Consider the following 24694-nt stretch of genomic DNA (forward strand, 5'->3'; position numbering starts at 1 on the left):
TGCTAAACCCATTGACGCTGGGGTGGGGTTTTGAAAAGTGCCTAGGGGAGTTAGATGCCCAGTTCCCGCTAAATCTGAATGGGAGATGCTTTTGAAAACACAATTCCCTCTGCTTATTCAAGTGAGCAAATGGACTCCTTAATGCGGCTGAGTGGCCACGTGAAGAGAAAGTGACGGAGCGCCCAAAAATTTATCAGACAAAGGCATGCAGGCAAATCCCCTTATCTTTCTACCTTGCAAGCAATATCTGGGTATATATCTTATGGAGAAAAGGATTAAACATCTACAGATCTATCTAATCTCAGATATTTCTAACATGATTATCCCATGCAGTATCAAGCCTGTCTGACAAAAAGCTGGCAGAGGAATCAATGTGCCAACCTTGCCCAGAGATAATTCTTTGCAAGAATCCTATCACCTGTTGTAAACCAGCACACACAAGGCTCCATTGAGTTCACAACCATTGACAGTTGCCCTCTGACTACCATTCACTTCTCATGTGAAGCAGGTGGGTGGAGTCTGAGGCAGGTCAGCTGTATAAGGAAACAAGCAAGGGAACTCCACCTTGAAAAAATAACATGACAGCATTCTGCAGGGGGCTGCTCTGAGACAGACCAGGGCTGTGGCTTATTGCCACGTGTTTTCATAATAAAGGAAATGTGTGAAATGCCAAAGGCGGCTGAAGGAAGCATGCTGCTATGTGAGCTTTGTATCACTAGTGATTTATATTGCAGCTTTCATCCTGAGTGAGCTACCTATCTATGCAGAGAGAGAGAGAGAGAGAGAGAGAGAGAGAGAGGCGGAGGTAGCGGTCTGGGGCTCCCCCTATCCCAAGGAATGGTGAGAGGGAGCTCAGGGTTGGGGCAGGGGTGCGGCTTTGGGAGGGAGTTAGGGTGTGGGAGGGGGTGCAGGGCTGGGTCAGGATGTTGGGGGGCAGGAGAAGGCTCAGGGCTGGGGAAGGGGTTTGGGATGGGGATCAGGGAACGGGCTCCAGCCAGGCGGTGCTTATCTCAGGCAGCTCTCAGTTGGCAATGCAACAGGGCTAAGGCAGGCTCCCTGCCTGCCCTGGCTCCACACTGATCCTTTTAACAGCCCGGTCAGCCCTGCTGACCAGAGCCGCCAGGATCCCCTTTCGACCGGGCGTTCTGGTTGAAAACCGCATGCCTGGCAACCCTACTTACATTCCAGGCTAGAGGCCTAACCCCTAGATAATCCTTCCCTCCAAGTTCTGAGTCCCTCCAGCAGTAGGCTGTAGTACAGATTCACACTAAGCATTTTAAGGGTTTAATCCAAAGCCCATCAAAATCAATGGGAGACTTTCTGTGGAATGCAATGTGCTCTGGGTTTGGTCCTAAAACACTCTGGGGAGAGATTCTCAACTACTGTAAATCAACGTAGCTTTGTTGGAGTCAATGCTTTGCCACTGATTTGTTCCAGCTAGGAACCTGGCCCAATTATTCTGCCGTTTGTTTTTTGTCTAGGTCTTACCTTACATGTAGCACATGGAACGGTGACTTGTCAATCGAGAGGTGAGCCCGATTCGGTAGCTGTTGCAATGTTATCTATAGGATACCCAGGCGATAAGAACCCTTGGCTTTGGAAATCAGGCCAGGAATTTCACAAAGGATTCCTTCACACTCAGTAACACCTCTTGACCTGCCAAGCTGGGATCCCAAGGTGTGACAAAGACCCAAAATGAGGGACAACAAAAAATTCAGCTTTGCAGCAACCTTAAAATTATTACTATGAACCATATTTATTATGGGAGTGCAACCAAGACCGGGACCCCATTTTGCTAGGTTCTGTACTAACTCAGCATAGCCGACAGTTCCTGTCTGAAAGAGTTCACAATCTAAATAGGCAAGACAGATACCGGGTGGGGGAAGGGAAGAACGCACAAGCGGGGCGAACAATGTGATGGCAGCAAATGTCATCATTGTTGTCTCCCATCATCATTGTTCCATGATTTCTCTTGGTTTTGGAGGGGGGAGTTAGTCAGGAGGGGATCCATAGGACAGGGCTGAGGAGAAGGGAAATAAGAGGGACAGGAGCAAAGCTGAGGAGAAGAGGTTGGGAGGGAGAAGGTTGGAGCAATAAGCCCAGCTGCACAAGACATAGAAAGCCCAGTCAGAACAGTAGAAAGTTCTCTGAATGTCCAGATATCCCTGCTTTGGCTGCTCTTGCAGGCTGGAGTCTCTGTGTAGTGTTTCCCCAAGGCCACAGGGCTGGAGGACAGGACACCGCAACTGGGTCCCACTGCCCCGAGGGTGGTTTGGGGCACCTTCCTTTGGCCTCAGTGAGTGTTTCTATCACCTCTGGCTCGTTAATCCTTATTTCTGATAAGTAACTTTCAACAGTAAACAGGAGGGGAAATGGAGTTATTAACGAATGGTGTCCGGTCGGATGAGGGTTGTTTGAAATGCACATCCAGCACTTCTGCTTGGACAGCCCGGGAGGGAAGAGGCATGGAAATTACAGTGATAAGTGTAATATCCTGGGACCAACACAGTGACAACTACACTATATACAAGGATAAGTGTCATTGAAATGGCTTGCGTGGTTTCCCTGTGTTAGCTGCCTCTACATCCCACACCAAACTGGGGATGTTGTAACTTGGATTTTGAAAAGCTTTGCTGAGCTGGCTGGGATTAGTTACGTGGTGAACGTGAAGCATGTGTCTGCTAAACTGGGGCCTAGGAAAGGCACCCGGCAAGCTACCCCGTTGATCTCAGTCGAACTAGTCAATTAAACAGACCCGCACAATTTTGGTCCAAGCATTTGGTGTGATTTAGCCCTAAGACTATTCTGCCCTCTAGAGCTTTAAGGACAACTTGGTTATGAAGCCTTTGGGATGTGTTTGTTCTTGAATAACATCTCTGGAGGAGTCTCTATTCCTTCTTACAGGTGTGATTTTCACCTGTGTTTTATTGAGGTTATTCTATTACCTCGGAAGTTTTATTGTCCTGGTTATTATAGGAAGGAGGGTTGAGCAGAGGTGGGTAAGATGTTGAATCAGAATACTCGGGTGTTAACATAGCCAGATCTCCGAGTATTTATAACTTTATTAGCTTGATATCTCACCTGCCATTTGCCAGTTATTCTCTCACCTGCCGTTCTTATCTCTTTCCTTTAATGACTGACTGTGCATGGTGTAAAGTATCAAAGCTGTGAACGGAGCTGGAAAGGCCCTTGAAATACACCTGGTTTTAGTTGAGACTCTGCTTGAAACGCTGGTCTGTCGTTCATCTCTACTGACCTAGGCCCTGATCCTGGAAGGTCTTAGGCCACGACACACTTTTTGTAGTCCCACTGACTTCAGTGACTTGGTGACTTCAGTGGGACTTCTTACAGGGCATTGAGTTAGGAAGCTGGGCTGTAAGCCTTTCCAGTATTGGGCCTTAATTTGGAGTGACTCTTGGGTTAAAATAGAATACATATAATTTCCCCCGCAGTTTTTAAGGTCTTCTTCCCCAACATTCCTGAGACCCCCAGCGAAACTTTAAACTGGATTTTTATCTCTAAAGGCAAACTATTAGGGAGAATTAACTTTTTTGGTGTAAATTACTGATTTGGGTTCTGATCCAGGAAAGGACACACTCACGTGCTTAACATTAAGTATGTGCTTAAGTTCTTTGCTGAATGGAGTTTTAATTCACATTCAGATGACTAGGTAGGATAGCATTCAAAGAAATATTAATGGTTATTAATACAAGAGCTCCCCAACAAACTAAAAAGAATCTAAGCTCAGCTGTATGGTAACGTCCTTGTTAGCTGGATCAACCTCTTGTTGGTTATGTGTTTTCAGATTGCTTTTTGGATGCCTCTTGCTTCTAGTATCCTCTATATGTCTTTATTTTCCTTCTGTCTATACTATTGTTGTTGTTGTTGTTGTTATTTATTATTTATTAATAATTATTATTTATTTCTATTACAGTTGCACTTAAGAGCCCATGTCATGTGAAATTGTGACCCGTTGTTATTTTGGGATATGTTGTTACAGGTAGTGATGGCCAAAACATTGTAAATTTTGGCAAAAATTTGCTGCACAGTTAATTTTGTCTGGTTTTGACCAGCTTACAGACTGCTTGAGATTGTTTGAAAATTCAACATTTCAGTAAAAAATTTCAAAACGTTTCCATGAAAATCTGTTGGCCCTTTTTCTCCAGCTCTAGTTACTGATGATTATTTGGGAGGTCTGTCACTACAGAGCAGCACCAGTGAAATTTCCCAGAAGACATTTTGATTTGGGAAGGAACACAGAATAGCAGCTGAGTTAAAAGCAAAATATCAAACAAAAAACCCAAAATAACAACAAAAAACACCAGGAGAACTGAGCGGAGGGGCCTAAACATGGCCATCAGCTCATTTCAGTGTGGCCATCCAGCATAAATGAATGCAGGGTCAAGGCTACCATATGGGGGATGCAATTAAGGGAATAAAGCTTTTTCTAATCGTTAACCATGGACTGACTTGTTCTACTACCTTAGTGAAGTGGAAGGACTGTGGTAAATGAGTATTGTGAGGAGTTCACTTGAATAAAAAGATATACTACCTCTGATGAAGCCTGGAAGCACAGAAACAATATTTCTCTGCTGTGGAGATGAGGACTTTGGGGTCACATGGTGAGAGCTGGACATTTGGATTTAGGGCTTCTGTTTTTTATTTCTGGCTCTTCCACTGACTTCCTGCATGGCCTCTATTCTTTCTCCTAACTTCTCTCCATTGAGAGATTATTACAATTTGTTAAGCACCGACAGTATGCTCAGCGCTGTACAATACCGAAAATGCAGATGGTCTCTGCCCCGTAGAGCATACAGAGTAGTATAAAGAAGGGACTTACTAGGAATTTGGGTGAGGGGAGCTGGTAGAGCTGTTGACACCTCTTATGGGGATGGGGTACGAAGTGGATCTGAAAGAAGGATTTAAATGGGGAGTGATAGTGTTTGTGCGAACTGGGATTGGGAGAAATTCCCTGTGTAACTCCATGCTGTGGGAGAGTGGGTCTTTGTCGCTCTGCGGAGGTTGGGCCATTTAAGAGGTTTATGAGTCTACTCCTAAATGAAGTGATGGGACTGGGGGTAAAATTTTCAAAAGCACTTAAGTGACTTAGGAGCGTATCTCTGTTTTTCAAGGAAGACTTAGGCAATTAGGCCCGGATCATCAAAGATACTTAGGTGCCTCTCTCCCACCAATATCAGTTGGAATCAATGAGAGCTAGGTGCCTAAATACCTTTGGGGATCTGAGCCTGAGGAACATAAGTTTCATTAACTGGGGCATCAGCTCTGAAGTGCCTTGGAGTATGTCTACACAGCCCATGTCAGTGAGCCTCCGAGCCTGGGTTGGCAGACCTGGGCTTGTGTTATGGCCCTAAAAATAGCTGCGTAGACAGCCCTCTTAAGTTGTGGCCAACCCCTCTCCCTGAGCTTCAGAGCCCAAGCTGCAATGTCTACGCTGCCATTTTTTGCACCATAGCGTGGGCCCCATGAGTCTGAATCTGTCGACCCAGGCTCAGAACCTTGCTGCTGTGGGCTGTGGAGATGTAACCTAATCACTTATGGAAACGGGACCTAGCCTCCTAAGTCACTTAAGTACTTATGTCAACATTACCCTTTAATTTTTAGCTCAATTGACAGCAATTCTTGCATTTTAGCAGATTCAAATCCTGTTGTCAGGGGCAGATTGATTACATATACTTCTGTAAAATATGTCCAATAAACTTCTTTGCATCTTAGGGAGAGCAGGTGAAAAAAAATCCATTTTTGTTTCTGTGACAAGATTGAAACAAAATGATTTTGTTTGAAATTTTTTCACAGAAAACGTTGATTTTTTTTTCACCAGCAAAATCCCAAACAAAACTAATTTTTTGGGTCTCATTTCGAATCAGCATTTTCCTGGTGTTCTGCTTTTTCGAAAACCAAGTGTCCGTTGGAATTAAAATGAAAGGAACATTTTTGTTTTGTTTCATATTCTTTTTCAGCTGAAAAATCAACCAATGTAGCTGACAACAAACTGCTTTCAAGAAAAAAATTTTTTTCAGGAAACATTTCTTTGATTAAAAGAAAATTTTGGTCAAAAATGATCAACCAGCTCTATGCTCAGGATGGATGGAAAGTTTACTTAGTTAATGGAAAACGTATTGAGATTCTCAGAGGGACTGTGATTTTAAAACCCAACTCATTAATACATCAATGGGGTAGACACCAAAGAGGGAGAAGAGCTATTTAAACTAAAGGACAATGTTGGCACAAGTACAAAGGAGGGTAAACTGGCCGTGAATATATTTAAGCAGGAAATTAGAAGAAAGTTTTTAACCATCAGAGGAGTGAGGTTCTTGAACGGCCTCCCAAATAGGAGTAGTGGGGGGAAACAACGTGACTAGGACTAAGATGTCACTTGACAAGTGTATGAATGGAATTATATGGCAGGGTTGCTTGTGATGTCATGGGACTGGACTCAATGACTCGGGTGGTCTCTTCCAGTCCTGAGTCTGTAATTCATGTGTATTTCCAACTCTTTCAAAGGCTATTTGCAAAGACACCAGTCTTTCCATCCAGCCCTTGATGAGGCAAGACTGCAATAGTCATTGCTACCTTCGACAAAAGAAAAAGAAATGTTTTTGGACTACACAACATCTGGCCACAATTAATTTGGTATCTCCCATTTTTTGAGCTGACATCAGCAATAATTTCTATTGCCCCCCCTTTTTTATGTTTTGTAGTACGTGAGACATTCTTCCGTGGGGAGCAAAACCATAATGTAAGATGGTCATTCTTTGTCTGCATCATTTCTTTCCAAAATGGATTAGTCTCAGGACAACCTGATGGCTCACACACTGAAGTCCATTTTTTCCTCCTGTGTCATTTCCAGCATTTGTCATCACCTCATACTTTCAGCTTTAAGTACTGTCTGGGGAGTTGCATAACTTCTGTGCAAAATTCAGATACAAATCAATCCATAATTTAGGCATTAAAAAGAAGCCAGATTGTCCTCTGCTGGAACGCAGTCAGTTAAATCATATTTTTTTTGCTATTTGTGTTGGGTCCATGAAGACAACACTCATTTTTCATTTTTATGGCCTCTTAACATGAACTCCTTGTAAGCTCGTAACCTGCCACGTGATTAAATACACAGAAAAACAAAACCCAGTACAGGCTTAATTTTAAAACAGACCCGAAGAAGAGCTCTGTGTAAGCATGTCTCTTTCACCAACACAAGTCGGTCCAATTGGAGACATTCCTTCACTCACCTTTTCTTTTTAAAACAATGCTGAATTTGGGGATTAAACTGAGAGAAGTGAGGCAGGGTGGTTCTCTCAGTAGGACGCTGGCAGTTGAGTAAGGAGACCTGAGTTCTGTTTCTGGAACAACCATTGGCTTCATATGTAACCCTTGGGCAACTCACTTTCCTGCTCTGTGCCTCAGTTTACCCATCTGTAAAATGTGGATCATGATGGTGTTAGAGTAGGAGGGCATCCTAGCTGGTAGGATACTAGACAGGGACTCAGGAGAACTGCAGCCAATTCCTGGCTGAATCAAAAGATCTTTTGTGTGATCTTGGGCAAGTCACTTAATCAAACCTTGCCCCTCAGTTCCCCATCTTTACAATGGGTATAATGCTTCTTTACCTCACAGGGATGTTACGAGGGCATAATCCGTTAGCGATTGTGAGGTGCTGAGCTGTCATAGCAATGAGGGCCATGTACGTAAATAGATGTTTATCCACTTTGGTGAAGTGCTTTGAGACCAACCAATAAAAAGACTAGTGTTATCTTTTGGGCTGGTTGGAAAAAAGGGGGAGAAATATCTGCTGTGAACATTTTTTTTCATTTTTTCCTCATTTGTTTTTACATTTGAAATAGGGCTAATAATAATACCTTTCTCCTACCCTTTGTCTTGCTGGTCTACTTAGATTGTAAGATGTCTCTTGCTGCATGAATGTCTATGTTGCAATCGGAGGTGTGTGACGGCAGCACGGGGAGTCATGCCCAAGCTAGCTTTGATCTAACTAGCTTGAATATCAATAGCAGGGAAGGCCCAGCAGCATGGGCTCGCGCTTGAGTACATACCCGGGGCCCAGGTGGAGTTAGATGGCCTACAGTGCCACGGCTTCACTGCGGTTCTTATTCAAGCTTCGTGACTGCTAGCTTGAGGATGTTTACACACACTGCAGCCTCACCTCTGATTGCAGTTTTCAGAGTAACAGCCGTGTTAGTCTGTATTTGCAAAAAGAAAAGGAGGACTTGTGGCACCTTAGAGACTAACCAATTTATTTGAGCATAAGCTTTCGTGAGCTACAGCTCACTTCATCGGATGCATCCTGTGGAAAGTACAGAAGACATTTTTATACACACAAACCATGAAAAAATGGGTGATTATCACTACAAAAGGTTTTCTCTCCCCCCACCCCACTCTCCTGCTGGTAATAGCTTATGTAAAGTGATCACTCTCCTTACAATGTGTATGATAATCAAGGTGGGCCATTTCCAGCACAAATTCAGGTTTTCTCCCCCACCCCCGCCCCAACACCCTGATTGCAGTGTGGACCTTATGTGTATGGACCGTGTCTAGTAGATTGGGCCTGTACATGCGACTGTAACATCATAACTAAGAAGAAGAGTGATTTGTCAGATGAAGGGAATGGCCTGTAATAGGAGAAACAGCTTTGTTGAGATTAAGTCACTGAGCCTTTGGGAAAACAGGGGTTCTAGTTACTGCTACGTAAATGGAGACCGAGCAGGATCTGAGCATTTAAAACTGTTCCAGCTTCAGAATTAACATGAAACAGGAGGTCCTGAATGGTTACTAAGGAAGGCCAAGTCCAAGCTGGATTCATCCACACCGTGGCTCACCTGTGGGATAATTTGCCTGCAGAAGTAATAGTGTCCTAATGGAGTTAAGGCTGAACAGATATCAAAGTGAGACTCGTTGGCTGAGATTTTCAGAAGTGGCCATGGCATTTGGACGAGGGGCCAGATCCAGTTGGGGTGGAGCCATTGATTTCAGTGGAGCTATGCTGATTTACACCAGTTGGGGACTCTAGCCCAAAGGTTATTTGTAACCGAGATAGCCTTTGAGCCATCTACCCACCTATCCCTTACGGGACTCATGACTGCAGTATCTGATCCTTTCTCACAGCATTTTTGCACATCTGTTTCTAGTTCAGCATGAAAACTAGGAAGCTTCTAAACTAGATATTTATGCCACGCCTCTCAGTGTGGGTATCCAAGTGCTCTTCTTGGGCAGGAAAAGGTGGGCATATGTTAATGCAGCTATTGTAAAGCTCAGAACAAGATTCAGGCTTTGAGAAGCTGCGTGTATTACAGGGCCAGACCTTTAGCTGATGTGAATTGGCCATACTTTAAGTTTGGTGCAGCTGCACTGATTTAAAGCAGGTGAGGATCGGGTCTTATTTCTCATTTTATTCCAGGAGGGCCCAAGATATAGCTTGTGGATTTCTAAAATGTGAACCCAGCCACCTTCTCCCTGTACATGTAGGGTGAGGAGGAAGTAGAGAGTACTACTTGTTTATTAATCTTTGACCCCAAACAATAATCAGTTTTCTTCAATCCAGGAAGAAAATAGAATAAGTAATTAATAGATTCATAGTTTCCAAGGCCAGAAGGGATCAATGTAAACATCTAGTCAGACCTCCTGCATAACACTCTTTGAACTAGAGCATTTCTCTTTTAAAAAAAAATACAGTTTTGACAAATTTCTCAATTCTACAAAATTTTTGAAAAAAAAAAGTTTTGAAAGTTTCACAATGTTTCATTTTTGACATTTTCAAAATGAAAAAAACAATCCATTGTTTCTGGTTCAAAATGACTTTGTTTAGAAAGTCAAGCTAATTAGAGTAAACCGTGGAAATCCAAATGAAACATTTAGAAATGATCCATAGGAAATGTTTGGATTGACCTGAACTATAGTTTGTTTCAGATTGTTTCTGTGAAAATGTTAGATTTTGACTTTTCATCCCCATTCAGGACAGGAAAATGTTTTGAAATCTTGAAAATTTTCATGGACAGAAAAACCGTTTCCCACCCAGCTTTACTTCCACCATGTTTCCACCCTAATAGAAGTCACCAATGGGAATTTTTCCTTCTTTCAGCTTCATTATATTCCTCCTACTTCTACTTAATTTCTCCCTTGTGGAAGAGGAAAGATCCATGTGCAGAAGATCTCTTCCACACGTGGATTTAAGTGAGGTTGTCTAAATCCAGTTAGGTTGGCACTAGGGTGACCAGATGTCTCAATTTTATAGAGACAGTGCTGATATTTGGGGCTTTGTCTTATTAGGCACCTATTACCCCACACCCCGTCCTGATTTTTCACACTTGCTCTCTGGTCACCATAGGTGACTCTGACCCATCCTTTATCCTTATGGCTTCATTTCAGCAAAGTCTTTAAACACATGTATAACTTAAGCCCCCATCAATAACCCCACTGGGGGGGGGCATCTGTAAGGGTATGTTTACTCTGTAAAAAGCCCACCTTCAACCGTGAGTCTCAGAGCCTGAGACAACAGACTTGGCCTTGCAAGACTTGCGCGACAGCAATAAAAATAGCCGTGTCGATGTTCCGGCTCCAGCTGGAGCTTGGGTTCTGACGCCGGGGGAGCAGGTGGGTCTCAAAGCTTGAGCTCAAGCCCTTGCCACAATTCAAAGCAGTGTCTGTGCAACTAGCTTTTAGCATGGTAGCACGATCCCTGCCAGCCCAAGTCTGTTGAGACGGGCTTTGAGACTCGCAGCTGCGGGGCTTTGATTTTTGTCTTAAGAGCTTTTCTCCACTAGGATGGGGCTGAATGAAAGCACCAGCATTTCAGACTGGGCCAAGGGCTCAGCTCCTGCAGGAGTATAATTATATCAGAATCTCAGCTGTAATTTTTTCTTTTAAGTAAGTTTCGAGCCCTTCTGGTTGCAAAGAAAATGTGATCTGAGAGTAACCCAATGCATTGACCTCTGCTAGAGTCTGCAGAGAGCCTGAAATAATTGCTCTGCGAGGGATTATGCCTACAGGGGGTGTTGAATGCAAGAGCCATCCTCTTAGGGGTTCTCTGCCCCAATTAAGGGTGGGGCCATATGGGTGAAGCAATGGGGATCCTCATATTGTGATGTGCCTCGGGCCCCAGTTGTCTTAATTTGGTCCTGCACTAAGGACACTGGTGAAGTGACATTGATGCAGTTACACTGGGGTAACCCACTAACCTTGCACCAGTACAAAACAGGCCATTGTGCACCAGGTCAACTTACCCATCTTGCATTGGCCCCGTGCGTCGGGACTGGGGGTTAGCACCAGATAAGCTCGGCAGGCAGGGCCTCAGTCACGGTGCCTCCTGGGGCACTGCCATTTACGTATCACTGCTTGCTTCGTGCTGTGCCTGAAGGCACAATCTAGCCCATTTGATCCACACAGCACCTTCTACAAGCCTCTATGTGCTTCACAATTTTAGGGGGTTCTTTTTGGTGTTGTTCACCTTCCTAAACTTCTCCTGGATCAGATGAGAAGGATGTTTCCAGGGTAGAGGGTTTTGCTGTGTATATTTCAGCGAGAGATTACTCCTGCGCCCTTCTCCAGCAAAGTGGCACGGGAACGGCGTCTCTCCCTGCACCTGTTAGGCAGGGCTGGCAGAATATGCTCGGTGACACGTACGGCGAAGCTCTTAGCAAATGCTGACTGAGTGTGCTCAGAAGTGATGGCTGAAATTCATTTAGAGCGTTAGTATTACACAACCAAGTTTTTTTATTTTTTTTTTCCCCCTGCACATAATTGTGGCTGTACTCCAAGGGAGTCTGTTTCCAAGGACAAGTTTCAAAGTTCAGCTGTTTTTGAATTATCTGTCTGGATAAAAATAAAAAAAGTATGGCAATCAAATTTTTAATTTCTTTTTTTTTGCAATGGAAAACGTGTATCCCCACCCCCCCAAGCCCGGCTTAAATCAAAGACCACCCAATGCATTTTTCTCATACTTTTCAGCTGAGCTCAAGCATGAAACATGTCAGCCTCTGACCCAAGGCAGAATGTTTCAGGAAAGGCTACGGGCTGGTAAGAATAAGGGATTACACCTGCAATTGTGTTACAGCCTTAATCACAGAGGGTTCGACAATAACATACTTGTTTCAGTCAAGCTTAAATATTTATATGGCTCCTCTGCTCATAGTTCCTAAGTATCTCACAACTAGAGTCAGTTGGGGTCTTTTTGACAAGACGTTTTTCTGACGGAAAATGCTAAATTGTCAAAACCAAAACATGTTGTGGGAATGGATCAGTTTCTGTGTCACTTTCTCCGAAAGGGGTCCCAGGTCCAGGATGGAATTTCTGGTCGGAGAGGGAGAACAGTAGACCCATGCTAGCATGGCCAGAAGGTAAGAGCACTTATATGGGAGATCCAGGTCCAACTCTCCCCTCTGTCTGAGTCTAAGTAAGGATTTCAAGGTGGATTTCTCACATCCCTGGTCAGTGTCTAACCTTTGGGCACTGGCTATTCTAGGGTAAGATTTTCTCGTGCAAAAAATTAAAAGGTCTGTCTTGTTCCGACTCAAATTTGAACCCTTAAATTTTTTCGTGAAACAGAATTCTTCTTTCTCAGCCAGCCCTACTCACAACACTGCCGTGAGGTAGGGCTGTGTTACCGTCCCCTTTGTACAGAGGGGGAACTGAGGCACAAAGCAACTAGGTGACTTGGCCAAGGTCCCAAAGGAAGTCTATGGCAGAGCAGTAATTCAAACCCAGGTTTCCAAATCTTAGGCTAATGCCCTAAACACTGGATCGTCCTTCCTTAATGAGACAGTTTTATTGAGATTGGTTGCAGAACATGCCTGTAATACTCTGCCATAAAGACAGTTGCAATTGTTTTGATTTTTGAACTTTTAAACACGTTTTGAATCAGTTTTGATGATTTTTGTTTTGTTTTGTGCAACTTTGTTCATATTTCGACCAGCTTTGCTTCCAACCCATTCTCTACTAACATGCCAGAGCAGTCTCATTTTCTCCTTTGTATGTGAACTAAAATTACATCTTTGCTCCAGGGAGATTATCTTGGCTGATTATTTTTAATTAATGGTATGAGATATTGAAATGGAATGTGCCCAGTGATCCAGTCCTGGAGGTTTAGAAGGAACAGGAAAAAAATATGGAGAAATCTGCAAGAAGGAACAGGAAGGTGGTACTGCCATTTTTACCTCTTCTCAGTCTATTTCATTGTTCCCCTCTTCCTGATCTCTCAGCATGAATGAGAGCCAAAGACTATGAGCTGGTGTAAATCAGCATAGTTCCACTGAAATAAATGAAGTTACACCAGTTGACATCAGCCAAGGATCTGACCTTACAGCCCAGTGAAAATGTAACCCATGCCTGCTTGGTGTGACGCTCTGTCCCCCTCTAGTCACACCTAGAGCAGCTAGAAATTGATGAGTTTGCTACAGCCGTAGTTAAGAGCTCAGTGGCTTTTAGCTCATGCAGCAGAGGCTCATACACTAAGCTTCAGAGGTTGCAGGTTCGATCCCACCCATTTGCAAAAATTTAAAGGGAACAAGTAAAGCTAAGGAGACCTAAAATAAAAACCAGAACAGGTACTTGGCTATTGCACTGAGGTGAGTGTTAGAAATGCCTATGAGACAGGCATACCAGAACTCAAAATATAACTCAGGCGGACCTATTTTGCACGTTCGATGTATTTTTCATGCCTGTGCATATCTGCACTTTCTGGTGTAAGCCAGAAATCTTGAGAAAGAGCCTGTACTTGTGAGCTTCCCAGCTCATACTTTATAGACTCACGAGGCTCAGGTTTGGTTCTGAGCTATATCAAGGCTATTTTCTTTTTCAAATCAAGGCTCAGATCCTTTTGTGGTGCCCTTGTCACTTGCTAAAATGGGGCCTAGTAGCTATGTTTTGATGCTTGAGCACCTATGTGAAAGGGAAATGATGCAACCCTCTTGCCTGCCTGTCAGTCAGTAGCCTGACACTCTAAGGGCCATAAGCAATTCATGGCGTCCACTACCTTGTGGGGATGAGGCTTGCTGCAAATGTGACGGGGAATTAAACCAGGACCCCAGAGGTTCGCTGGCAGCTGCTCTGCTAGACTAACTAAAATGAATCCTTCACCTGGAAGAGCCAGAGAGATCGGAACTAAATTTGTCTCAGATGGATGTCACTCTTTGCATATCTTCCGGTCCATGCTTGGGAACAGGCTGGGCATGTAAATGTATAGCAAGGCTGCACAGCAAGACCATAAGCCTAGTCAATTTCAGCAGCGAGCAGAGAGACAATGTGGAGTACCTGCTTTGTTCTTGGGAGATGGAAAACATTTCTCTTTCTTTCTTTCTTTCTTTCTTTCTTTCTTTCTTTCTTTCTTTCTTTCTTTCTTTCTTTCTTTCTTTCTTTCTTTCTTTCTTTCTTTCTTTCTTTCTTTCTTTCTTTTCTTCTGATAAACAATGGGTCCCTACCCTCGTCTCACAGGATGAGAAGTTAATATGGCTGATTTTTGTTTGCCTTGCTGTTTTATGTCTCTTTGATTCGCCACTGTCCCAGAAGATGTGATGGGGAGCACTGGCATAGAACCAGCAGGGTGCAGCAGTGTGCAAAACATTTGTTCTGCATTACACAAGTATTTTAACTATGGAGCCCACTCCAGAGGGTGCGATTCTGTTGACATTAGTGAAATTACATAGATTTGAATTTGGCCCATCGTGGGTTATTTTGGTACGTTCAGTGCAACAGATCTGCAGAGCTGACAATGATGATTTTAAGAGAGATTTATCATCCAACAGAAATTCCCTGTAGTATGTTTGTTAGAGATGGAACTCCATTCTGTTGGGTCCTGTACAAAGATGGAGAAAAGAGAACCATTGCCCTGGAGGAGATATAATCTAAAAGATGCTAACCATAAAAAGGGTAAAGGACAAGGGTATCACGTAAAAGCAAATGAATATAGAGAAGAATTGGCACAGCTTTGTTAATGACAAACTTAACACACTGTGAATCATTATGTAGGCAGGACACAAGTCTCTGACACCAGCTGCTCATGTTGAACTCGGGGCTGCAACAAACGTTTATCCTGCAGCAAATATTTTTGTTGTGTCTTCACTAGAATTTGCAGTCATGTTAGTTAACACCTATTAAAACATGACTAAAACATCAAGCATAGACTGGGCCAGGCAGGACATAGTTTTCCAACCCATTTCAAGAGTTGGACATTTTTGGTTTTGAGGCAGTCAAAATTCCCAGCCAGCTCTAACATAGGCATAGCCATTCACACCAAGAGACACCCACATCAACCTGCACACACGTCCATCCCGCAGAAGTGCCGTGACATTTTTAGTAAGGCATGCAACAAAGTTTTAATGAACACATTTTGTGCTAAACTTTCCATCTTGACCAAGAGTTCACACCGCTAGTTCTGTCCGATCACAGACGTTTCAATCCCACACTTGCATGCCTTTGGTGGTCCAACCTCTTTAGTAATGTCCCACAAAATGGCATTGGCCATGCCATGTGACCTCGCATGTACAGGGCATGCTGTGTGGCGGATGCCATTTTGTTCTACAACATAGGTTCAGGGCTGAGACAGGGCCACCCACTGGACTACATTTTTGATGAATTCTGGGGCACGCAATGCATGCATAGACGGCACACCACTGATCCCTCTGCATCCACCAAAGCACACAGTACTGTATACAGATGCCTCCCTGCACAGCTAGAAAACATCCAGACACTCTCACAGCCATACGCGTGCACGTGGACCCCGCCCCCCCAGATACAGCTCTGTTCTCAACAAGATCCTTGTTTCACGGGATCCCCGCACTTCAGTCAATAGCACTGCTGCTCTCAGCTTCTGTGCTTTGAATGTCTGTGGCTGTTCAGCATTGTACTGCTTCAAGGTCATGCCTTAGTAGGGTTGCCAGGCATCCCGTTTTTGACTGGAACGCCCAGTTAAAAAGGGACCCTGGTGGGCTGTTAAAAGTCCAGTTGGTGGCACAGGCAGGCTCCCTACCCGGCTCCACGCAGCTCCCGAGAAGCAACCAGCATCTCCCTCTGGCTCCTAGGTGGATGGATGGCAATGGGGGCACTGCCCTGCCCCCAGTGCCAGCTCAGCAGCTCCCATTGGCCAGGAACTGTGGCCAATGGGAGCTGAGAGGGTGGCACCTGCAGGTGTGAGCAGCGCGCAGAGCCATATGGTCATGCCTCTGTCTAGGAGCCGGAAGGAGATGTTGCTGCTTCCTGGGAGCCGCCTGAGATAAGCACCGCCCGGAGCCCACTCCCCATACCCCCTCCCATGCCCCTGCACCAGCCCGGAGCCCCCTTCTGCACCCCAAACACCTCATCTCTGGCCCCACCCCAGAGCCCACACCCCCAGCCGGAGCCCTCACCCTCTCTCGTACCCCAACCCCCTGGCCCAGCCCAGGGAAAGTGAGCGAGTGTGCATGGGTGGGGGATAGCAAGTGACGGATGGAGTGAGCAGAGGCAGGGATCGGAGAAGGGGCAGGGCAAGGATGTTTGGTTTTCTGCAAATAGAAAGTTGGCAACCCTACTCCTTAATGGGCCTAATGGAACGATGCTGTGAAATTCTGGGAACTTTTTGCTTTAGAAAAGTGTCGGCGGGGGATCCTTGAAGAAGGGTGTTTCCAATCAGCAGCACCCCACCTCTGCTGTGCCTTGTGCTGCCCCTTAGTAAATTGCTCCTTCTCAGCACTTTGCCTCTCTCATCCCCCAGCAGACTTCACCAGTCCCCCTGTGTAAAGGAGACAGAACTAAATGAAGAAAGAAGCAGTGGCCTAGGCAATGGTATTGAATTTTCCAGGCCTATGTTTTAAACGTCGGCAAAGGGTCTAATTAATTTCCTTGTTATATAACCTTGTTGACGGATTCAATTATGGCTGGTTATAATCATAAAAAATTGATGTCCTTTGACATTATCTGCAAGGGTTGCTTTTGATACAGTTGAAGGGGATTTCCCAGGTGTTGTTCTCACCGACTCTTGCATTTCCTCATTGAATACCATTATCTCTCTCTCTCTCACACACACAGGTACGGCCCTGTGCCATAAATGGGAAGATGCCAGGGACAATTAACACAAGGGAAAACTTCTCGTCTTCTCTGCTCGGTGTTACTGTATTTAAAATGGACGAGTGGGTGTTTAAAATCAGAGCCAGTTGAACCATGCTAAAAGTGCCTGGTGAATGTTTCTGTGGATAAAGGCAATGGGACCAGCTAGCTCTTATACGTAGGCTCACATAATATTCATTTGTAGCTGGGCGCCCACCAAGCATTTGTGGAAATGTCAACACAGACTGAAAATTCTCAGCCAGCATAAAGGATTGTTCCTACTGAAAGCCCATTACTTGTTCTTCTCCTGCTTGGTCAGTCCTAGATTCATAGACTTTTAAGGCCAGAATGGACCATTAGAACATCTAGTCTGTCCCTGCGTTACCTAGGGAGGTGGTAGAATCTCCTTCCTTAGAGGTTTTTAAGGTCAGGCTTGACAAAGCCCTGATTGGGATGATTAGGTGGTGTTGGTCCTGCTTTGAGCAGGGGGTTGGACTAGGTGACCTCCTGGGGTCTCTTCCAACCCTGATATTCTATGATTCTAGTATAATACCGGCCCAAAAAAATTCATTTGAGTCACCTGAAGGACTAGTAACAATTTTTCACACAAAACTCTTTGAATGGAAAAATGGCCTTTGATTTCAAAATCACATGTGAAAAATTGACATGATGATGACATGGGCCAGTCTTTTGCTGAATTTTCTGCTATTTTTTTTACCAAATTTTGTCGCTGTGTCAACTTTTGGAATTGTTGTTGAATTTTTTTGGTTACCAGAAAAACATGTTTTCTTATTGTAAATCAGATTTTTGGGAAATTAATTTTTTAAAACATTAAAAATCCATAGAAAATATAGTCAGAAACATCACAGAAAATGAATATTTATAAAAAAAAAGAGATAAAATATGGTTACAAATATTGTGGAAATTTTAATGGAAAACGGGTCCCACTTTGAACTGTGTGAAATGGAAACAATAACGTGTGTTCTTGTGAAATTGCTTTTCCCATTTTTGGTTAGCTCTAGTCACATGGTATTCTCCTGGCTCCCAGCTTCATGAGTTTCAGAGTAACAGCCGTGTTAGTCTGTATTCGCAAAAAGAAAAGGAGTACTTGTGGCACCTTAGAGACTAACCAATTTATTTGAGCATGAGCTTTCGTGAGCTACAGCTCACTTCATCGGATGCATACTGTGGAAACTGCAGAAGACATTATATACACAGAGACCATGAAACAATACCTCCTCCCACCCCACTCTCCTGCTGGTAATAGCTTATCTAAAGTGATCATCAAGTTGGGCCATTTCCAGCACAAATCCAGGTTTTCTCACCCTCCGCCCCCCCCCCACACAAACTCACCTTGATGATCACTCTCGTCTAGCTTGATAAAAGTTTGAAAGCAAAGAAAAACAATGCAACCAATTGCAGCAACGACACCTCTCATTCCGCAGCACCAAAGCACATCATCTACTAATCGGCAGACACATTATTGTTGTTGTTTGTGTTACTGCAGTGCCTAAATCAGTGCAGATGAAGTCACGCTCCTACTGTGCTAGGTTCTGTACAGAGAAATACATAGTCAGAGGTAGTCCCTGCACCCAAGAGAGCTTACAGACCAAATAGACCAACCAGGCAAAGAGGAAATTAGTGACTTTCCCAAGGTCTTTCAGCAGGATGTTGGCAGAGCCAGAAATGACACTCTTGCCCTTGGCCTCCAAATCTGATGTCTTATGCACCGCCCTCTTACCTACCCCCTGGGACATAGAATCATAGAATATCAGGGTTGGAAGGGACCTCAGGAGGTCATCTAGTCCAACCCCCTGCTTAAAGCAGGACCAATCCCCAACTAAATCACCCCAGCCAGAGCTTTGTCAAGCCTGACCTTAAAAACTTCTAAGGAAGGAGATTCTACCACCTCCCTAGGTAATGCATTCCAGTGTTTCACCACCCTCCCAGTGAAAAAGATTTTCCTAATATCCAACCTAAACCTTCCCCACTGCAACTTGAGACCATTACTCCTCGTTCTGTCATCTGCTACCACTAAGAACAGTCTAGAGCCATCCTCTTTGGAACCCCCTTTCAGGTAGTTGAAAGCAGCTATCAAATCCCCCCCTCAGTCTTCTCTTTTGCAGACTAAACAATCCTAGTTCCCTCAGCCTCTCCTCATAAATCATGTGTTCCAGTCCCCTAATCATTTTTGTTGCCCTCTGCTGGACATTTTCCAATTTTTCCACATCCTTCTTGTAGCGTGGGGCCCAAAATTGGACACAGTGCTCCAGATGAGGCCTCACCAATGTCGAATAGAGGGGAAAGATCACGTCCCTCGATCTGCTGGCAATGCCCCTACGTATACATCCCAAAATGCCATTGGCCTTCTTGGCAACAAGGGCCCACTGTTGACTCATATCCAGCTTCTCGTCCACTGTAACCCCTAGGTCCTTTTCTGCAGAACTGCTGCCTAGCCACTCGGTCCCTAGTCTGTAGCGGTGCATGAGATTCTTCCGTCCTCAGTGCAGGACTCTGCACTTGTCCTTGTTGAACCTCATCAGATTTCTTTTGGCCCAATCCTCCAATTTGTCTAGGTCCCTCTGTATCCTATCCCTACCCTCCAGCGTATTTACCTCTCCTCCCAGTTTAGTGTCATCTGAAATCTTGAATTAAAACTCACACCCCACACCATGTTTGTCTCCTGGAGAGAAATCCCACCCCCTTAGCTGCTTCAGCTCTTCTCCAATGCCTGCTCAAACTGATGTCCAGGAGGACAACAGCTTCAGGCTATTTTGGAATGATGGAAGGGAATAGAGGAGAACATTCCCAAGGAAAAGGGCCCTCCTGACGAATGCTCACTTTTATAAAGGGAGGTGTGTGTAGCTTGAGCAGCTGTGTTGATCTCAGCCACGTGCACACACACACACCCCTACCTTGAGTTTTATAACTCCATCATATAAAAAAACCCAGGGAATTTAGTGCACTGTGTCCATTGTATTTCATCCTATTTCATTCAGGGCCTGATCCTTGCACTTCTTGAAGCCAGTGGGGATTTTTGCTATTGACTTTGATGGAAGTAGGATCCCCAGCCCTGGATCCAGGGAAAAACACAATGAACTAACTCACTCTTGCCCTGTGTGACATAATGTGTGTGTGAAGCAAGTGGCCTGGGAGCAGAGCTGACAGAACGTTGAAGGAATTACCCAAGCGAGAGCAGAGAAAGACACGGCATGTTTGTTCCCTGGATGCTGACTGTTTTTTCTGGTGCATTAGTCGGTGAGGACATTCCCATGTCCGCCTCGTTATTGTTCTTGGCATGGAGATCAGAATTCCACAAGACAGTGGAAATGGCGTGTCAGAGCGAGAGAGCAGGCTGGTGTGTGTGTCTGTTGCGATCATCTTCCTAAAGCACACATTCAACCCAACAGGGAGAGAGAGGCAAAGGAGAAATCAGGGGTTAGCTCATGCTGCTGATGAGATTCTTGGGTTGGGTCTGACCCAGGGAGGCAGTGGGAGAGGCTGCTGCAATCTTGTGAGTATCAGAGCAGGGAATGGAGACAGCAATGTCACAGGTTGATCCCTGGCTTTGGGTTCGAGTTGAGCTTGGATCCATTCTTTCTCAAAGTCAGATTTCCCTGTCCTGGGGTCCCTCTCCCCCCGTGGCCCGAGAGTTATTTCTTCCTGCCCATTTTTATTTGTTTTTTAAATGAATTCTGGGCTGGAGTCCTTTCTGTCTATCCACAGAACAGGTAAGGGGGAAGTGCAAGCTGCCCTTCCCCAGCCTTGTGGGAGGAAAGTGACCCATCACTCACAGCGGGTGTCAACAGCAGATGTTCTGCTCCCACATCTTGGGGCTCAGAAAACATAACAAATCTTCATGCCCCAGAGAAGATGCAATTAAAAATCAACCACATCCATGGCATTGGGGGGAACGGCACTGGAATGCCAATGTGCTAACTCCAGAACCCTAGCGATTTACCTCTTGAGTTAATGCAGGTCTCCCCTTGTTTGTAGGCCAGCCATTGGAGGACAACATTGCAATCCATGATCTCACAAGGACACACATCCTTCCCAAGGATATCACAGAGAGCCCATTGCAGGACCATGGCTCATCTGAGTCCTGCCGTAACACAATAAGTAGATCCTGGTGGAGGACAGTGGAATTACTCCTTATCCTGCCCACTTAAAATGGCTGCCTATACTTCCAAGATCAGAGTGGTGTGATAACACAAAGTACTAATTACACTCTACACTAGGCACTTGGTGGATATACTTCCAGCCCTGTGCTGATGTGTTTTTATTGGAGGATGGAGTCGCTGGTGGCATTTTGTCCTCATAAAACTTTGTTGAGTTCCATTAATATTTTTCCCTTAGTTTAAACTACTTTTTTAAAGGGGAAAATTAATTAAGAAAACCAGAGAAGCCACATTAGATAGCAGGTTGTACTTTGCTGGCAGTTATGGGCTTTGCCCTCATTCAAGAATGAACTGGTACTAGGATGTTAAAAACGACAAGACCAGCGCACCAGCAGGCCTTCCCCACGTGATTAATCAGTCTAACATCTGTGATTTTGAGTGGGTTTAGCATGTGGGGAAATATAATCTCCCAGTGTAAGCCACTGAACAGTGTGTGTTTTGTGTAGAACGGGGCACTTTTTTTTTTTTTTTTTGGCCAAAGCTTTTCTTCTTTGGAAAATACAGATCTGGGTCAACTGAAACTTTTTGCAAAATCAGGATGATTTGGATGGAATGGTTTTGGTCAAAGAATACCTAAAAACCAAAACCAAAACCAAAAACAAAAAGGGAAAAAATCAGAACGTTTTGAGTTCCTGCTGCACGCCCCCCAGTTCATTGGGTTGAAAAGCACATTGCCACTGCCAAGCTTTGAGGCATCTCCTGGGAGCTGGTGGACAGCCTCCACGCCAGTGTCGTGTGTGCAGAGTATCAGAGATATTTATGACGTGAGCCCGGAGGAGCTGAGTTTCTTGGCAGCCGGCAGCAGGCGCACATGTTGAATGAGGAGCAACGTCCATCTGGTCACTACTAGTCTGCGGTTCTGGTGCTCCCGGGTTACAGCTGGTTGGGGCTAATGACTAGGCTGCTGTTACCACAGCTGCTACTGTTGCTGTTGCCATCTGCGCTCCAACCCCAGCCCCAACTTCCGCCTTCATTTATATTAATGTCTAGTGCATGACACTGCATGATCCCATCTCCCGCTGCCTAGAAAAATCAAATAAGCAGGGTGTTAAAAAAATATTTGGTGACATAAGAACGGCCAGACTGGGTCAGACCAAAGGCCCATCTAGTTTAGTATCCTGTCTTCCGACAGTGGCCCATGCCAGGTGCCCCAGAGGGAATGAACAGAACAGGGAATCAAGTTATCCAAACATAAACAGGAAAACTCAGCTAGTTCTGGGTTTAAGTTACAGTCCCACAAAAGTCAGGAGATCCCCAAGGGTAAATGGAGCAGCTTCGCAAACAGGGTGGTTTCCATTTTTCTGTATTATTAATTATTATTGGCACCTTGGACGCAAACACCCCTTTGCTTTGGTGATGGGGTTGAAATCCAAATCCAGATCTGGAAGCCAATTTTGCAAATAGAAAGAGAGAGGTAGGTAGGACGGAAAGAAGAGTAGATAGATAGAGCAGGACAAGAATCTGTCTAATCTCCATGCCATACTCATCACCGTGGTATCTGAATGATTTGGGGCTGAACTCCCTGAATTCAGAATTCAAACCAGATCTGAGCGTGATGGCTTGAGCTCATCTCGACTCATACGAGCGCTTTTAATTTTAAAAGCACTTTATCGAGCTTGACTAATGATGATTGCTGTTACAGTTGGGGGAGCTGAAATAGAGCGGCCATGACTTGCTACAGGCTAGAGGTTATAATGGTGGCAGAACTTGGAGAAGAACTCCGGAGTTCCTGGTGGCCAATCTACTGCACCTTGCCTCTCTCTCAAATGTTTTGTTCTCAAATTAAATCAAGGACACATTTTTGGAAGCAGATGTCTAAGTGATGCCTGTAAAATAGGCTCAAATGGGGCCCAACAGCACAAATGCAGAGTCATATAATTCTGCTTATGCAGGGTGCATACACACATATATGTGTATTTTACAGGAATACCAAAAGCATCCCTTGTAACCCTTGTCCAGTACCGGGGACCAGCTGGGAGCAAACATTATCTGACTGAATAAAGCCTTGGAAATAATGGGCATGCTGACAGAACCTGAAGAGTGCCTACATGGCTGGGTGGATGGAAGTCTACAAGCTTAGGACATAGAGTCAACTTCTGTCCTCCCTTATTGTACTCCCTGTGCTAGCCATTAGGCTGCACAAGCATGTCAGCAAAGACAGATATTATCCATGTGCACATAAGCTCCTCCTTCTCTTTTTGCCCTTTGATTGGCAGCTCTAGGGCCTGGCTTTCCATACTAGAGATTAGTTTGCTGAAGGCAGTGTTGACAATGACACCTAATGTTCACCACATCACAGCACACTGCTGAAGGCCTGTGATGCTCCATTCTACACTGTCGATTCTCCTTGTCTCTTTGTGCCAGGAGAAACCAGTTGAGTCCAGCCTGGACAGGGTGTTCAGCAGTGATGTGCCATCTATATATATGCAATGTGTGTATTGCATGCCCCAGAATTCACAAAATACATGGTCCAACTGGCAGCCTGGGGGCTGGAGCCAGCCTGCAAGACGATTCTGTCCAGCTTTCAAACGTGCATTGTAGAACACAATGGTGTCCTCTGCACTGTGTGATCTTGCATGCATGGTATGTGCAAAGTCACACCACATAGATCATGCCCTTTTGTGGAACATCACTAAAAATGTTAGAGCACCTAAAGCATGCAAATGTAGAATGCAATCATCCATGATAGAACTGAGCTAGCTGCTCAAACTCCCCACAGGATGGAAAGTTTAGTGCAAAATTTGTTTACTAAACTATTGCGTTGCATTGCTTTACCAAAAATGTCACAAGAAACCACTGGTCTGCAGACAGATTGAGTCGGGTTGTTCAGCCCCACATAAGAGGAGGATTTGTTTTTCCTTGAAGAACTATAAACATATCTGGCTATGATCACAGAATTGTAGGAATGGAAGGGACCTTGAGAGGTCATCTAGTCCAGTCCCCTGCACTCAGGGCAGGACTAAGTATTATATCGATGTAGCACTGAGAAGAGGTCAGCTAGTTTCTGCATATTCCCATCTTTCTTTTGTAGAGAAGTTGGAGCTTCATCAAATGGGACACTCTTCAGAGACACAGATCAACAGCCATTGCACCTAGAACCTCAGACCACTCAGCAAGCACCCCCACGAAGAGTTCAAGCATCATTGCAGGTATTTTGGAGATGGGTAAACTAAGGCACAAGCCAGTTGTCCAAGGCAACAAAGACTTGCGTTAGGCAAGTCAGAATCATAGAATCATAGAAGATCAGGGTTGGAAGGGACCTCAGGAGGTCATCTAGTCCAAACCCCTGCTCAAAGCAGGACCAATCCCCAACTGGGAGAGAACCCAGGAGATTTAATCTGCCAATTCCCTGAGCCACTAGACCAGTGGGTCTCAACCTTTTTTGGCTCAGGATACTTTTGGAAACCTTGGTGGTGTGTCGCAACCCAGAGACCCTCTGAGATGCCCCCAGGCTCAATGTCCTCCTGCGAAGGGGT

At 44.8% G+C, this 24694-nt stretch overlaps 1 long non-coding RNA gene across 1 annotated transcript; it reads left to right on the forward strand.

Annotated features, from left to right (window-relative positions):
• The first annotated feature begins 768 nt into the window (after positions 1 to 768).
• Positions 769 to 24361, forward strand: LOC140906090 (uncharacterized). Its single transcript, XR_012157039.1, has 3 exons — positions 769 to 840; positions 1482 to 1529; positions 24250 to 24361. It is a non-coding gene; the product is annotated as an uncharacterized lncRNA (long non-coding RNA).
• The last annotated feature ends 333 nt before the right edge of the window (positions 24362 to 24694 follow it).

This window comes from Lepidochelys kempii, chromosome 2 (assembly GCF_965140265.1).
Source record: "Lepidochelys kempii isolate rLepKem1 chromosome 2, rLepKem1.hap2, whole genome shotgun sequence".
Classification (NCBI taxonomy): domain Eukaryota; kingdom Metazoa; phylum Chordata; order Testudines; family Cheloniidae; genus Lepidochelys; species Lepidochelys kempii.